The sequence below is a fragment of the Cyanistes caeruleus genome, unplaced genomic scaffold (assembly GCF_971803275.1).
Source record: "Cyanistes caeruleus unplaced genomic scaffold, bCyaCae1.hap1.1 HAP1_SCAFFOLD_143, whole genome shotgun sequence".
Taxonomy (NCBI): domain Eukaryota; kingdom Metazoa; phylum Chordata; class Aves; order Passeriformes; family Paridae; genus Cyanistes; species Cyanistes caeruleus.
In genome coordinates this window covers 240,318-259,110 of record NW_028255937.1, presented here as the reverse complement: position 1 = coordinate 259,110, position 18,793 = coordinate 240,318, and the positions used below count along the sequence as shown (strand labels likewise).

At 36.3% G+C, this 18,793-nt stretch overlaps 1 long non-coding RNA gene across 1 annotated transcript in view; it reads right to left on the bottom strand.

The window, feature by feature from the left end:
• LOC147645945 (uncharacterized) overlaps positions 1-18,793 on the bottom strand; it is a 166,975-nt gene that overhangs the window by 69,808 nt on the left and 78,374 nt on the right. The gene's annotated exons all lie outside the window — the stretch shown is intronic.

The following is an 18,793-nucleotide window of genomic DNA, read 5'->3' as shown; positions in this document are numbered from 1 at the left end:
TCCAGAAACACCTCACAAACTTACAAAAAAAACCCCCACGAAGTCCCCAAAATCTTCTCATAAGCCCACCAACTTCCAGATACATCCCACACAATCTTTACAAATTTCCACTAAACCTAAGAAAGATCCCTCCAAGTTCTTCAAGTCTCCTCAATATCCCACAAAATTCCACAGAAACTCCACAACATTCAAAAAAAATCCTAAAAATTCCAGAAACATCCCACAAATTCCTTCAAGTCTCCTCAAAATCCCACAAAATTCCAGACAATTCCAAAACATTCCAAAGAAATCCCACCAAATTCCAGAAACATCTCACAAAATTCCAGAAAAAAAAGCAAAATTACCCAGATCTTCTCATAAGCCTACCACATTCCAGAAAATCTCCCACAAAATCTCCACAAGTTTCCACACATTCTAACAAAAATCCCACACAATTCTTCAAGGCTCCTCAAAATCCCACAAAATCCAAGAAAACTGCCACAACATTCCAGAAAAAATTCCAGAAAATTCCCTAAATATTCTGAAAACCCCACCAAATTCCAGAAAATCACCACAAAAATCTCCAGAAACTTCCACAAAATCTAAGAAAAATCCCACACAATTCTTCAAGGCTCCTCAAAATCCCACAAAATTCCAGAAAATTACCACAACATTCCAAAAAAATCCCACCAAATTCCAAAAATCTTCTCATAATCCTACCAAATTCCAGAAACATCCCACAAAATCTCCACTAATTTCCACACAATCTAAGAAAAATGTACTCAAAGTTCTTCAAGTCTCCTCAGAATCCCACAAAATTTCAGACAATTCCACAACATTCCAAAAAAATCCCACCAAATTCCAGAAACACCTCAAAAATTCCAGAAAAAATCCACAAAATTCCCAAAATATTCTCATAAGCCCACCAAATTCCAGAAATAGCCCACAAAATCTCCACAAATTTCCACACAATCTAAGAAAAATCCCACAATTCTTCAAGGCTCCTCAAAATCCCACAAAATTCAAGAAAATTACCACAACTTTACAAGAAAATTCCAGAAAATTCCCTTAAACTTCTGAAAACCCCACCAAATTCCAATAACACCCTACAAAATCTCCACTAATTTCCACGCAATCTAAGAAAAAGGCCCTCAAAATTCTTCAACTCTCCTCAGAATCCCACAAAATTCCAGACAATTCCAAAACATTCCGAAGAAATCCCACCAAATTCCAGAAACACCTCAAAAATTCCAGAAAAAAATCCACAAAATTCCCTAAATCTTCTCATAAGCCTACCAAATTCCAGAAATAGCCCACAAAATCGCCTCAAATTTCCACACAATCTAAGAAAAATCCCACACAATTCTCCAAGGCTCCTCAAAATCCCACAAAATTCCAGAAAATTACCACAACATTCCAAAAAAATCCCACCAAATTCCAGAAACATCTCACAAAATTCCAGAAAAAAATCCACAAAATTCCCTAAATCTTCTCATAAGCCTACCAAATTCCAGAAATATCCCACAAAAATCTCCACAAATTTCCGCACAAAGAAAAATCCCACAGAATTCTTCGAGGCTCCTCAAAATCCCACAAAATTCCAGAAACATTACCACAATTTTACAAGAAAATTCCAGAAAATTCCCTTAAACTTCTGAAAACACCACCAAATTCCAGAAACACCTCACAAACTTACAAAAAAACACCCACGAAGTCCCCAAAATCTTCTCATAAGCCCACCAAATTCCAGATACATCCCACACAATCTTTACAAATTTCCACTAAACCTAAGAAAGATCCCTCCAAGTTCTTCAAGTCTCCTCAATATCCCACAAAATTCCACAGAAACTACACAACATTCAAAAAAAATCCTAAAAATTTCAGAAACATCCCACAAATTCCTTCAAGTCTCCTCAAAATCCCACAAAATACCAGACAATTCCAAAACATTCCAAAGAAATCCCACCAAATTCCAGAAACATCTCACAAAATTCCAGAAAAAAAAGCAAAATTACCCAGATCTTCTCATAAGCCTACCAAATTCCAGAAACATCCCACAAAATCTCCACAAGTTTCCACACATTCTAACAAAAATCCCACACAATTCTTCAAGGCTCCTCAAAATCCCACAAAATCCAAGAAAACTGCCATAACATTCCAAAAAAATCCAACAAAATTCCCTAAAGCTTCTGAAAACCCCACCAAATTCCAGAAAATCACCACAAAAATCTCCACTAATTTCCACAAAATCTAAGAAAAATCCCACACAATTCTTCAAGGCTCCTCAAAATCCCACAAAATTCCAGAAAATTACCACAACATTCCAAAAAAATCCCACCAAATTCCAAAAATCTTCTCATAACCCTACCAAATTCCAGAAACATCCCACAAAATCTCCACTAATTTCCACACATTCTAACAAAAATCCCACACAATTCTTCAAGGCTCCTCAAAATCCCACAAAATCCAAGAAAACTGCCACAACATTCCAAAAAAATCCAACAAAATTCCCTAAAGCTTCTGAAAACCCCACCAAATTCCAGAAAATCACCACAAAAATCTCCACAAATTTCCACAAAATCTAAGGAAAATCCCACACAATTCTTCAAGGCTCCTCAAAATCCCACAAAATTCCAGAAAATTACCACAACATTCCAAAACAATCCCACCAAATTCCAGAAACACCTCACAAACTTACAAAAAAAACCCCCACGAAGTCCCCAAAATCTTCTCATAAGCCCACCAACTTCCAGATACATCCCACACAATCTTTACAAATTTCCACTAAACCTAAGAAAGATCCCTCCAAGTTCTTCAAGTCTCCTCAATATCCCACAAAATTCCACAGAAACTCCACAACATTCAAAAAAATCCTAAAAATTCCAGAAACATCCCACAAATTCCTTCAAGTCTCCTCAAAATCCCACAAAATTCCAGACAATTCCAAAACATTCCAAAGAAATCCCACCAAATTCCAGAAACATCTCACAAAATTCCAGAAAAAAAAGCAAAATTACCCAGATCTTCTCATAAGCCTACCAAATTCCAGAAATATCCAACAAAATCTCCACAAGTTTCCACACAATCTAAGAAAAATCCCACACAATTCTTCAAGGCTCCTCAAAATCCCACAAAATTCCAGAAAATTACCACAACTTTACAAGAAAATTCCAGAAAATTCCCTTAAACTTCTGAAAACCCCACCAAATTCCAATAACACCCTACAAAATCTCCACTAATTTCCACGCAATCTAAGAAAAAGGCCCTCAAAATTCTTCAACTCTCCTCAGAATCCCACAAAATTCCAGACAATTCCAAAACATTCCGAAGAAATCCCACCAAATTCCAGAAACACCTCAAAAATTCCAGAAAAAAATCCACAAAATTCCCTAAATCTTCTCATAAGCCTACCAAATTCCAGAAATAGCCCACAAAATCGCCTCAAATTTCCACACAATCTAAGAAAAATCCCACACAATTCTCCAAGGCTCCTCAAAATCCCACAAAATTCCAGAAAATTACCACAACATTCCAAAAAAATCCCACCAAATTCCAGAAACATCTCACAAAATTCCAGAAAAAAATCCACAAAATTCCCTAAATCTTCTCATAAGCCTACCAAATTCCAGAAATATCCCACAAAAATCTCCACAAATTTCCGCACAAAGAAAAATCCCACAGAATTCTTCGAGGCTCCTCAAAATCCCACAAAATTCCAGAAACATTACCACAATTTTACAAGAAAATTCCAGAAAATTCCCTTAAACTTCTGAAAACACCACCAAATTCCAGAAACACCTCACAAACTTACAAAAAAACACCCACGAAGTCCCCAAAATCTTCTCATAAGCCCACCAAATTCCAGATACATCCCACACAATCTTTACAAATTTCCACTAAACCTAAGAAAGATCCCTCCAAGTTCTTCAAGTCTCCTCAATATCCCACAAAATTCCACAGAAACTACACAACATTCAAAAAAAATCCTAAAAATTTCAGAAACATCCCACAAATTCCTTCAAGTCTCCTCAAAATCCCACAAAATACCAGACAATTCCAAAACATTCCAAAGAAATCCCACCAAATTCCAGAAACATCTCACAAAATTCCAGAAAAAAAAGCAAAATTACCCAGATCTTCTCATAAGCCTACCAAATTCCAGAAACATCCCACAAAATCTCCACAAGTTTCCACACATTCTAACAAAAATCCCACACAATTCTTCAAGGCTCCTCAAAATCCCACAAAATCCAAGAAAACTGCCATAACATTCCAAAAAAATCCAACAAAATTCCCTAAAGCTTCTGAAAACCCCACCAAATTCCAGAAAATCACCACAAAAATCTCCACTAATTTCCACAAAATCTAAGAAAAATCCCACACAATTCTTCAAGGCTCCTCAAAATCCCACAAAATTCCAGAAAATTACCACAACATTCCAAAAAAATCCCACCAAATTCCAAAAATCTTCTCATAACCCTACCAAATTCCAGAAACATCCCACAAAATCTCCACTAATTTCCACACATTCTAACAAAAATCCCACACAATTCTTCAAGGCTCCTCAAAATCCCACAAAATCCAAGAAAACTGCCACAACATTCCAAAAAAATCCAACAAAATTCCCTAAAGCTTCTGAAAACCCCACCAAATTCCAGAAAATCACCACAAAAATCTCCACAAATTTCCACAAAATCTAAGGAAAATCCCACACAATTCTTCAAGGCTCCTCAAAATCCCACAAAATTCCAGAAAATTACCACAACATTCCAAAACAATCCCACCAAATTCCAGAAACACCTCACAAACTTACAAAAAAAACCCCCACGAAGTCCCCAAAATCTTCTCATAAGCCCACCAACTTCCAGATACATCCCACACAATCTTTACAAATTTCCACTAAACCTAAGAAAGATCCCTCCAAGTTCTTCAAGTCTCCTCAATATCCCACAAAATTCCACAGAAACTCCACAACATTCAAAAAAAATCCTAAAAATTCCAGAAACATCCCACAAATTCCTTCAAGTCTCCTCAAAATCCCACAAAATTCCAGACAATTCCAAAACATTCCAAAGAAATCCCACCAAATTCCAGAAACATCTCACAAAATTCCAGAAAAAAAAGCAAAATTACCCAGATCTTCTCATAAGCCTACCAAATTCCAGAAATATCCAACAAAATCTCCACAAGTTTCCACACAATCTAAGAAAAATCCCACACAATTCTTCAAGGCTCCTCAAAATCCCACAAAATTCCAGAAAATTACCACAACTTTACAAGAAAATTCCAGAAAATTCCCTTAAACTTCTGAAAACCCCACCAAATTCCAATAACACCCTACAAAATCTCCACTAATTTCCACGCAATCTAAGAAAAAGGCCCTCAAAATTCTTCAACTCTCCTCAGAATCCCACAAAATTCCAGACAATTCCAAAACATTCCAAAGAAATCCCACCAAATTCCAGAAACACCTCAAAAATTCCAGAAAAAAATCCACAAAATTCCCTAAATCTTCTCATAAGCCTACCAAATTCCAGAAATAGCCCACAAAATCGCCTCAAATTTCCACACAATCTAAGAAAAATCCCACACAATTCTCCAAGGCTCCTCAAAATCCCACAAAATTCCAGAAAATTACCACAACATTCCAAAAAAATCCCACCAAATTCCAGAAACATCTCACAAAATTCCAGAAAAAAATCCACAAAATTCCCTAAATCTTCTCATAAGCCTACCAAATTCCAGAAATATCCCACAAAAATCTCCACAAATTTCCGCACAAAGAAAAATCCCACAGAATTCTTCGAGGCTCCTCAAAATCCCACAAAATTCCAGAAACATTACCACAATTTTACAAGAAAATTCCAGAAAATTCCCTTAAACTTCTGAAAACACCACCAAATTCCAGAAACACCTCACAAACTTACAAAAAAACACCCACGAAGTCCCCAAAATCTTCTCATAAGCCCACCAAATTCCAGATACATCCCACACAATCTTTACAAATTTCCACTAAACCTAAGAAAGATCCCTCCAAGTTCTTCAAGTCTCCTCAATATCCCACAAAATTCCACAGAAACTACACAACATTCAAAAAAAATCCTAAAAATTTCAGAAACATCCCACAAATTCCTTCAAGTCTCCTCAAAATCCCACAAAATACCAGACAATTCCAAAACATTCCAAAGAAATCCCACCAAATTCCAGAAACATCTCACAAAATTCCAGAAAAAAAAGCAAAATTACCCAGATCTTCTCATAAGCCTACCAAATTCCAGAAACATCCCACAAAATCTCCACAAGTTTCCACACATTCTAACAAAAATCCCACACAATTCTTCAAGGCTCCTCAAAATCCCACAAAATCCAAGAAAACTGCCATAACATTCCAAAAAAATCCAACAAAATTCCCTAAAGCTTCTGAAAACCCCACCAAATTCCAGAAAATCACCACAAAAATCTCCACTAATTTCCACAAAATCTAAGGAAAATCCCACACAATTCTTCAAGGCTCCTCAAAATCCCACAAAATTCCAGAAAATTACCACAACATTCCAAAAAAATCCCACCAAATTCCAAAAATCTTCTCATAACCCTACCAAATTCCAGAAACATCCCACAAAATCTCCACTAATTTCCACACATTCTAACAAAAATCCCACACAATTCTTCAAGGCTCCTCAAAATCCCACAAAATTCCAGAAAATTACCACAACATTCCAAAACAATCCCACCAAATTCCAGAAACACCTCACAAACTTACAAAAAAAACCCCCACGAAGTCCCCAAAATCTTCTCATACGCCCACCAACTTCCAGATACATCCCACACAATCTTTACAAATTTCCACTAAACCTAAGAAAGATCCCTCCAAGTTCTTCAAGTCTCCTCAATATCCCACAAAATTCCACAGAAACTCCACAACATTCAAAAAAAATCCTAAAAATTCCAGAAACATCCCACAAATTCCTTCAAGTCTCCTCAAAATCCCACAAAATTCCAGACAATTCCAAAACATTCCAAAGAAATCCCACTAAATTCCAGAAACATCTCACAAAATTCCAGAAAAAATAAGCAAAATTACCCAGATCTTCTCATAAGCCTACCAAATTCCAGAAATATCCAACAAAATCTCCACAAGTTTCCACACAATCTAAGAAAAATCCCACACAATTCTTCAAGGCTCCTCAAAATCCCACAAAATTCCAGAAAATTACCACAACTTTACAAGAAAATTCCAGAAAATTCCCTTAAACTTCTGAAAACCCCACCAAATTCCAATAACACCCTACAAAATCTCCACTAATTTCCACGCAATCTAAGAAAAAGGCCCTCAAAATTCTTCAACTCTCCTCAGAATCCCACAAAATTCCAGACAATTCCAAAACATTCCAAAGAAATCCCACCAAATTCCAGAAACACCTCAAAAATTCCAGAAAAAAATCCACAAAATTCCCTAAATCTTCTCATAAGCCTACCAAATTCCAGAAATAGCCCACAAAATCGCCTCAAATTTCCACACAATCTAAGAAAAATCCCACACAATTCTCCAAGGCTCCTCAAAATCCCACAAAATTCCAGAAAATTACCACAACATTCCAAAAAAATCCCACCAAATTCCAGAAACATCTCACAAAATTCCAGAAAAAAATCCACAAAATTCCCTAAATCTTCTCATAAGCCTACCAAATTCCAGAAATATCCCACAAAAATCTCCACAAATTTCCGCACAAAGAAAAATCCCACAGAATTCTTCGAGGCTCCTCAAAATCCCACAAAATTCCAGAAACATTACCACAATTTTACAAGAAAATTCCAGAAAATTCCCTTAAACTTCTGAAAACCCCACCAAATTCCAGAAACACCTCACAAACTTACAAAAAAACACCCACGAAGTCCCCAAAATCTTCTCATAAGCCCACCAAATTCCAGATACATCCCACACAATCTTTACAAATTTCCACTAAACCTAAGAAAGATCCCTCCAAGTTCTTCAAGTCTCCTCAATATCCCACAAAATTCCACAGAAACTACACAACATTCAAAAAAAATCCTAAAAATTTCAGAAACATCCCACAAATTCCTTCAAGTCTCCTCAAAATCCCACAAAATACCAGACAATTCCAAAACATTCCAAAGAAATCCCACCAAATTCCAGAAACATCTCACAAAATTCCAGAAAAAAAAGCAAAATTACCCAGATCTTCTCATAAGCCTACCAAATTCCAGAAACATCCCACAAAATCTCCACAAGTTTCCACACATTCTAACAAAAATCCCACACAATTCTTCAAGGCTCCTCAAAATCCCACAAAATCCAAGAAAACTGCCATAACATTCCAAAAAAATCCAACAAAATTCCCTAAAGCTTCTGAAAACCCCACCAAATTCCAGAAAATCACCACAAAAATCTCCACTAATTTCCACAAAATCTAAGAAAAATCCCACACAATTCTTCAAGGCTCCTCAAAATCCCACAAAATTCCAGAAAATTACCACAACATTCCAAAAAAATCCCACCAAATTCCAAAAATCTTCTCATAACCCTACCAAATTCCAGAAACATCCCACAAAATCTCCACTAATTTCCACACATTCTAAGAAAAATCCCACACAATTCTTCAAGGCTCCTCAAAATCCCACAAAATCCAAGAAAACTGCCACAACATTCCAAAAAAATCCAACAAAATTCCCTAAAGCTTCTGAAAACCCCACCAAATTCCAGAAAATCACCACAAAAATCTCCACAAATTTCCACAAAATCTAAGGAAAATCCCACACAATTCTTCAAGGCTCCTCAAAATCCCACAAAATTCCAGAAAATTACCACAACATTCCAAAACAATCCCACCAAATTCCAGAAACACCTCACAAACTTACAAAAAAAACCCCCACGAAGTCCCCAAAATCTTCTCATAAGCCCACCAACTTCCAGATACATCCCACACAATCTTTACAAATTTCCACTAAACCTAAGAAAGATCCCTCCAAGTTCTTCAAGTCTCCTCAATATCCCACAAAATTCCACAGAAACTCCACAACATTCAAAAAAAATCCTAAAAATTCCAGAAACATCCCACAAATTCCTTCAAGTCTCCTCAAAATCCCACAAAATTCCAGACAATTCCAAAACATTCCAAAGAAATCCCACCAAATTCCAGAAACATCTCACAAAATTCCAGAAAAAAAAGCAAAATTACCCAGATCTTCTCATAAGCCTACCAAATTCCAGAAATATCCAACAAAATCTCCACAAGTTTCCACACAATCTAAGAAAAATCCCACACAATTCTTCAAGGCTCCTCAAAATCCCACAAAATTCCAGAAAATTACCACAACTTTACAAGAAAATTCCAGAAAATTCCCTTAAACTTCTGAAAACCCCACCAAATTCCAATAACACCCTACAAAATCTCCACTAATTTCCACGCAATCTAAGAAAAAGGCCCTCAAAATTCTTCAACTCTCCTCAGAATCCCACAAAATTCCAGACAATTCCAAAACATTCCAAAGAAATCCCACCAAATTCCAGAAACACCTCAAAAATTCCAGAAAAAAATCCACAAAATTCCCTAAATCTTCTCATAAGCCTACCAAATTCCAGAAATAGCCCACAAAATCGCCTCAAATTTCCACACAATCTAAGAAAAATCCCACACAATTCTCCAAGGCTCCTCAAAATCCCACAAAATTCCAGAAAATTACCACAACATTCCAAAAAAATCCCACCAAATTCCAGAAACATCTCACAAAATTCCAGAAAAAAATCCACAAAATTCCCTAAATCTTCTCATAAGCCTACCAAATTCCAGAAATATCCCACAAAAATCTCCACAAATTTCCGCACAAAGAAAAATCCCACAGAATTCTTCGAGGCTCCTCAAAATCCCACAAAATTCCAGAAACATTACCACAATTTTACAAGAAAATTCCAGAAAATTCCCTTAAACTTCTGAAAACACCACCAAATTCCAGAAACACCTCACAAACTTACAAAAAAACACCCACGAAGTCCCCAAAATCTTCTCATAAGCCCACCAAATTCCAGATACATCCCACACAATCTTTACAAATTTCCACTAAACCTAAGAAAGATCCCTCCAAGTTCTTCAAGTCTCCTCAATATCCCACAAAATTCCACAGAAACTACACAACATTCAAAAAAAATCCTAAAAATTTCAGAAACATCCCACAAATTCCTTCAAGTCTCCTCAAAATCCCACAAAATACCAGACAATTCCAAAACATTCCAAAGAAATCCCACCAAATTCCAGAAACATCTCACAAAATTCCAGAAAAAAAAGCAAAATTACCCAGATCTTCTCATAAGCCTACCAAATTCCAGAAACATCCCACAAAATCTCCACAAGTTTCCACACATTCTAACAAAAATCCCACACAATTCTTCAAGGCTCCTCAAAATCCCACAAAATCCAAGAAAACTGCCATAACATTCCAAAAAAATCCAACAAAATTCCCTAAAGCTTCTGAAAACCCCACCAAATTCCAGAAAATCACCACAAAAATCTCCACTAATTTCCACAAAATCTAAGAAAAATCCCACACAATTCTTCAAGGCTCCTCAAAATCCCACAAAATTCCAGAAAATTACCACAACATTCCAAAAAAATCCCACCAAATTCCAAAAATCTTCTCATAACCCTACCAAATTCCAGAAACATCCCACAAAATCTCGACTAATTTCCACACATTCTAACAAAAATCCCACACAATTCTTCAAGGCTCCTCAAAATCCCACAAAATTCCAGAAAATTACCACAACATTCCAAAACAATCCCACCAAATTCCAGAAACACCTCACAAACTTACAAAAAAAACCCCCACGAAGTCCCCAAAATCTTCTCATACGCCCACCAACTTCCAGATACATCCCACACAATCTTTACAAATTTCCACTAAACCTAAGAAAGATCCCTCCAAGTTCTTCAAGTCTCCTCAATATCCCACAAAATTCCACAGAAACTCCACAACATTCAAAAAAAATCCTAAAAATTCCAGAAACATCCCACAAATTCCTTCAAGTCTCCTCAAAATCCCACAAAATTCCAGACAATTCCAAAACATTCCAAAGAAATCCCACTAAATTCCAGAAACATCTCACAAAATTCCAGAAAAAATAAGCAAAATTACCCAGATCTTCTCATAAGCCTACCAAATTCCAGAAATATCCAACAAAATCTCCACAAGTTTCCACACAATCTAAGAAAAATCCCACACAATTCTTCAAGGCTCCTCAAAATCCCACAAAATTCAAGAAAATTACCACAACTTTACAAGAAAATTCCAGAAAATTCCCTTAAACTTCTGAAAACCCCACCAAATTCCAATAACACCCTACAAAATCTCCACTAATTTCCACGCAATCTAAGAAAAAGGCCCTCAAAATTCTTCAACTCTCCTCAGAATCCCACAAAATTCCAGACAATTCCAAAACATTCCAAAGAAATCCCACCAAATTCCAGAAACACCTCAAAAATTCCAGAAAAAAATCCACAAAATTCCCTAAATCTTCTCATAAGCCTACCAAATTCCAGAAATAGCCCACAAAATCGCCTCAAATTTCCACACAATCTAAGAAAAATCCCACACAATTCTCCAAGGCTCCTCAAAATCCCACAAAATTCCAGAAAATTACCACAACATTCCAAAAAAATCCCACCAAATTCCAGAAACATCTCACAAAATTCCAGAAAAAAATCCACAAAATTCCCTAAATCTTCTCATAAGCCTACCAAATTCCAGAAATATCCCACAAAAATCTCCACAAATTTCCGCACAAAGAAAAATCCCACAGAATTCTTCGAGGCTCCTCAAAATCCCACAAAATTCCAGAAACATTACCACAATTTTACAAGAAAATTCCAGAAAATTCCCTTAAACTTCTGAAAACCCCACCAAATTCCAGAAACACCTCACAAACTTACAAAAAAACACCCACGAAGTCCCCAAAATCTTCTCATAAGCCCACCAAATTCCAGATACATCCCACACAATCTTTACAAATTTCCACTAAACCTAAGAAAGATCCCTCCAAGTTCTTCAAGTCTCCTCAATATCCCACAAAATTCCACAGAAACTACACAACATTCAAAAAAAATCCTAAAAATTTCAGAAACATCCCACAAATTCCTTCAAGTCTCCTCAAAATCCCACAAAATACCAGACAATTCCAAAACATTCCAAAGAAATCCCACCAAATTCCAGAAACATCTCACAAAATTCCAGAAAAAAAAGCAAAATTACCCAGATCTTCTCATAAGCCTACCAAATTCCAGAAACATCCCACAAAATCTCCACAAGTTTCCACACATTCTAACAAAAATCCCACACAATTCTTCAAGGCTCCTCAAAATCCCACAAAATCCAAGAAAACTGCCATAACATTCCAAAAAAATCCAACAAAATTCCCTAAAGCTTCTGAAAACCCCACCAAATTCCAGAAAATCACCACAAAAATCTCCACTAATTTCCACAAAATCTAAGAAAAATCCCACACAATTCTTCAAGGCTCCTCAAAATCCCACAAAATTCCAGAAAATTACCACAACATTCCAAAAAAATCCCACCAAATTCCAAAAATCTTCTCATAACCCTACCAAATTCCAGAAACATCCCACAAAATCTCCACTAATTTCCACACATTCTAAGAAAAATCCCACACAATTCTTCAAGGCTCCTCAAAATCCCACAAAATCCAAGAAAACTGCCACAACATTCCAAAAAAATCCAACAAAATTCCCTAAAGCTTCTGAAAACCCCACCAAATTCCAGAAAATCACCACAAAAATCTCCACAAATTTCCACAAAATCTAAGGAAAATCCCACACAATTCTTCAAGGCTCCTCAAAATCCCACAAAATTCCAGAAAATTACCACAACATTCCAAAACAATCCCACCAAATTCCAGAAACACCTCACAAACTTACAAAAAAAACCCCCACGAAGTCCCCAAAATCTTCTCATAAGCCCACCAACTTCCAGATACATCCCACACAATCTTTACAAATTTCCACTAAACCTAAGAAAGATCCCTCCAAGTTCTTCAAGTCTCCTCAATATCCCACAAAATTCCACAGAAACTCCACAACATTCAAAAAAAATCCTAAAAATTCCAGAAACATCCCACAAATTCCTTCAAGTCTCCTCAAAATCCCACAAAATTCCAGACAATTCCAAAACATTCCAAAGAAATCCCACCAAATTCCAGAAACATCTCACAAAATTCCAGAAAAAAAAGCAAAATTACCCAGATCTTCTCATAAGCCTACCAAATTCCAGAAATATCCAACAAAATCTCCACAAGTTTCCACACAATCTAAGAAAAATCCCACACAATTCTTCAAGGCTCCTCAAAATCCCACAAAATTCCAGAAAATTACCACAACTTTACAAGAAAATTCCAGAAAATTCCCTTAAACTTCTGAAAACCCCACCAAATTCCAATAACACCCTACAAAATCTCCACTAATTTCCACGCAATCTAAGAAAAAGGCCCTCAAAATTCTTCAACTCTCCTCAGAATCCCACAAAATTCCAGACAATTCCAAAACATTCCAAAGAAATCCCACCAAATTCCAGAAACACCTCAAAAATTCCAGAAAAAAATCCACAAAATTCCCTAAATCTTCTCATAAGCCTACCAAATTCCAGAAATAGCCCACAAAATCGCCTCAAATTTCCACACAATCTAAGAAAAATCCCACACAATTCTCCAAGGCTCCTCAAAATCCCACAAAATTCCAGAAAATTACCACAACATTCCAAAAAAATCCCACCAAATTCCAGAAACATCTCACAAAATTCCAGAAAAAAATCCACAAAATTCCCTAAATCTTCTCATAAGCCTACCAAATTCCAGAAATATCCCACAAAAATCTCCACAAATTTCCGCACAAAGAAAAATCCCACAGAATTCTTCGAGGCTCCTCAAAATCCCACAAAATTCCAGAAACATTACCACAATTTTACAAGAAAATTCCAGAAAATTCCCTTAAACTTCTGAAAACACCACCAAATTCCAGAAACACCTCACAAACTTACAAAAAAACACCCACGAAGTCCCCAAAATCTTCTCATAAGCCCACCAAATTCCAGATACATCCCACACAATCTTTACAAATTTCCACTAAACCTAAGAAAGATCCCTCCAAGTTCTTCAAGTCTCCTCAATATCCCACAAAATTCCACAGAAACTACACAACATTCAAAAAAAATCCTAAAAATTTCAGAAACATCCCACAAATTCCTTCAAGTCTCCTCAAAATCCCACAAAATACCAGACAATTCCAAAACATTCCAAAGAAATCCCACCAAATTCCAGAAACATCTCACAAAATTCCAGAAAAAAAAGCAAAATTACCCAGATCTTCTCATAAGCCTACCAAATTCCAGAAACATCCCACAAAATCTCCACAAGTTTCCACACATTCTAACAAAAATCCCACACAATTCTTCAAGGCTCCTCAAAATCCCACAAAATCCAAGAAAACTGCCATAACATTCCAAAAAAATCCAACAAAATTCCCTAAAGCTTCTGAAAACCCCACCAAATTCCAGAAAATCACCACAAAAATCTCCACTAATTTCCACAAAATCTAAGGAAAATCCCACACAATTCTTCAAGGCTCCTCAAAATCCCACAAAATTCCAGAAAATTACCACAACATTCCAAAAAAATCCCACCAAATTCCAAAAATCTTCTCATAACCCTACCAAATTCCAGAAACATCCCACAAAATCTCCACTAATTTCCACACATTCTAACAAAAATCCCACACAATTCTTCAAGGCTCCTCAAAATCCCACAAAATTCCAGAAAATTACCACAACATTCCAAAACAATCCCACCAAATTCCAGAAACACCTCACAAACTTACAAAAAAAACCCCCACGAAGTCCCCAAAATCTTCTCATACGCCCACCAACTTCCAGATACATCCCACACAATCTTTACAAATTTCCACTAAACCTAAGAAAGATCCCTCCAAGTTCTTCAAGTCTCCTCAATATCCCACAAAATTCCACAGAAACTCCACAACATTCAAAAAAAATCCTAAAAATTCCAGAAACATCCCACAAATTCCTTCAAGTCTCCTCAAAATCCCACAAAATTCCAGACAATTCCAAAACATTCCAAAGAAATCCCACTAAATTCCAGAAACATCTCACAAAATTCCAGAAAAAATAAGCAAAATTACCCAGATCTTCTCATAAGCCTACCAAATTCCAGAAATATCCAACAAAATCTCCACAAGTTTCCACACAATCTAAGAAAAATCCCACACAATTCTTCAAGGCTCCTCAAAATCCCACAAAATTCAAGAAAATTACCACAACTTTACAAGAAAATTCCAGAAAATTCCCTTAAACTTCTGAAAACCCCACCAAATTCCAATAACACCCTACAAAATCTCCACTAATTTCCACGCAATCTAAGAAAAAGGCCCTCAAAATTCTTCAACTCTCCTCAGAATCCCACAAAATTCCAGACAATTCCAAAACATTCCAAAGAAATCCCACCAAATTCCAGAAACACCTCAAAAATTCCAGAAAAAAATCCACAAAATTCCCTAAATCTTCTCATAAGCCTACCAAATTCCAGAAATAGCCCACAAAATCGCCTCAAATTTCCACACAATCTAAGAAAAATCCCACACAATTCTCCAAGGCTCCTCAAAATCCCACAAAATTCCAGAAAATTACCACAACATTCCAAAAAAATCCCACCAAATTCCAGAAACATCTCACAAAATTCCAGAAAAAAATCCACAAAATTCCCTAAATCTTCTCATAAGCCTACCAAATTCCAGAAATATCCCACAAAAATCTCCACAAATTTCCGCACAAAGAAAAATCCCACAGAATTCTTCGAGGCTCCTCAAAATCCCACAAAATTCCAGAAACATTACCACAATTTTACAAGAAAATTCCAGAAAATTCCCTTAAACTTCTGAAAACCCCACCAAATTCCAGAAACACCTCACAAACTTACAAAAAAACACCCACGAAGTCCCCAAAATCTTCTCATAAGCCCACCAAATTCCAGATACATCCCACACAATCTTTACAAATTTCCACTAAACCTAAGAAAGATCCCTCCAAGTTCTTCAAGTCTCCTCAATATCCCACAAAATTCCACAGAAACTACACAACATTCAAAAAAAATCCTAAAAATTTCAGAAACATCCCACAAATTCCTTCAAGTCTCCTCAAAATCCCACAAAATACCAGACAATTCCAAAACATTCCAAAGAAATCCCACCAAATTCCAGAAACATCTCACAAAATTCCAGAAAAAAAAGCAAAATTACCCAGATCTTCTCATAAGCCTACCAAATTCCAGAAACATCCCACAAAATCTCCACAAGTTTCCACACATTCTAACAAAAATCCCACACAATTCTTCAAGGCTCCTCAAAATCCCACAAAATCCAAGAAAACTGCCATAACATTCCAAAAAAATCCAACAAAATTCCCTAAAGCTTCTGAAAACCCCACCAAATTCCAGAAAATCACCACAAAAATCTCCACTAATTTCCACAAAATCTAAGAAAAATCCCACACAATTCTTCAAGGCTCCTCAAAATCCCACAAAATTCCAGAAAATTACCACAACATTCCAAAAAAATCCCACCAAATTCCAAAAATCTTCTCATAACCCTACCAAATTCCAGAAACATCCCACAAAATCTCGACTAATTTCCACACATTCTAACAAAAATCCCACACAATTCTTCAAGGCTCCTCAAAATCCCACAAAATTCCAGAAAATTACCACAACATTCCAAAACAATCCCACCAAATTCCAGAAACACCTCACAAACTTACAAAAAAAACCCCCACGAAGTCCCCAAAATCTTCTCATACGCCCACCAACTTCCAGATACATCCCACACAATCTTTACAAATTTCCACTAAACCTAAGAAAGATCCCTCCAAGTTCTTCAAGTCTCCTCAATATCCCACAAAATTCCACAGAAACTCCACAACATTCAAAAAAAATCCTAAAAATTCCAGAAACATCCCACAAATTCCTTCAAGTCTCCTCAAAATCCCACAAAATTCCAGACAATTCCAAAACATTCCAAAGAAATCCCACTAAATTCCAGAAACATCTCACAAAATTCCAGAAAAAATAAGCAAAATTACCCAGATCTTCTCATAAGCCTACCAAATTCCAGAAATATCCAACAAAATCTCCACAAGTTTCCACACAATCTAAGAAAAATCCCACACAATTCTTCAAGGCTCCTCAAAATCCCACAAAATTCAAGAAAATTACCACAACTTTACAAGAAAATTCCAGAAAATTCCCTTAAACTTCTGAAAACCCCACCAAATTCCAATAACACCCTACAAAATCTCCACTAATTTCCACGCAATCTAAGAAAAAGGCCCTCAAAATTCTTCAACTCTCCTCAGAATCCCACAAAATTCCAGACAATTCCAAAACATTCCAAAGAAATCCCACCAAATTCCAGAAACACCTCAAAAATTCCAGAAAAAAATCCACAAAATTCCCTAAATCTTCTCATAAGCCTACCAAATTCCAGAAATAGCCCACAAAATCGCCTCAAATTTCCACACAATCTAAGAAAAATCCCACACAATTCTCCAAGGCTCCTCAAAATCCCACAAAATTCCAGAAAATTACCACAACATTCCAACAAAATCCCACCAAATTCCAGAAACATCTCACAAAATTCCAGAAAAAAATCCACAAAATTCCCTAAATCTTCTCATAAGCCTACCAAATTCCAGAAATATCCCACAAAAATCTCCACAAATTTCCGCACAAAGAAAAATCCCACAGAATTCTTCGAGGCTCCTCAAAATCCCACAAAATTCCAGAAACATTACCACAATTTTACAAGAAAATTCCAGAAAATTCCCTTAAACTTCTGAAAACCCCACCAAATTCCAGAAACACCTCACAAACTTACAAAAAAACACCCACGAAGTCCCCAAAATCTTCTCATAAGCCCACCAAATTCCAGATACATCCCACACAATCTTTACAAATTTCCACTAAACCTAAGAAAGATCCCTCCAAGTTCTTCAAGTCTCCTCAATATCCCACAAAATTCCACAGAAACTACACAACATTCAAAAAAAATCCTAAAAATTTCAGAAACATCCCACAAATTCCTTCAAGTCTCCTCAAAATCCCACAAAATACCAGACAATTCCAAAACATTCCAAAGAAATCCCACCAAATTCCAGAAACATCTCACAAAATTCCAGAAAAAAAAGCAAAATTACCCAGATCTTCTCATAAGCCTACCAAATTCCAGAAACATCCCACAAAATCTCCACAAGTTTCCACACATTCTAACAAAAATCCCACACAATTCTTCAAGGCTCCTCAAAATCCCACAAAATCCAAGAAAACTGCCATAACATTCCAAAAAAATCCAACAAAATTCCCTAAAGCTTCTGAAAACCCCACCAAATTCCAGAAAATCACCACAAAAATCTCCACTAATTTCCACAAAATCTAAGAAAAATCCCACACAATTCTTCAAGGCTCCTCAAAATCCCACAAAATTCCAGAAAATTACCACAACATTCCAAAAAAATCCCACCAAATTCCAAAAATCTTCTCATAACCCTACCAAATTCCAGAAACATCCCACAAAATCTCCACTAATTTCCACACATTCTAACAAAAATCCCACACAATTCTTCAAGGCTCCTCAAAATCCCACAAAATCCAAGAAAACTGCCACAACATTCCAAAAAAATCCAACAAAATTCCCTAAAGCTTCTGAAAACCCCACCAAATTCCAGAAAA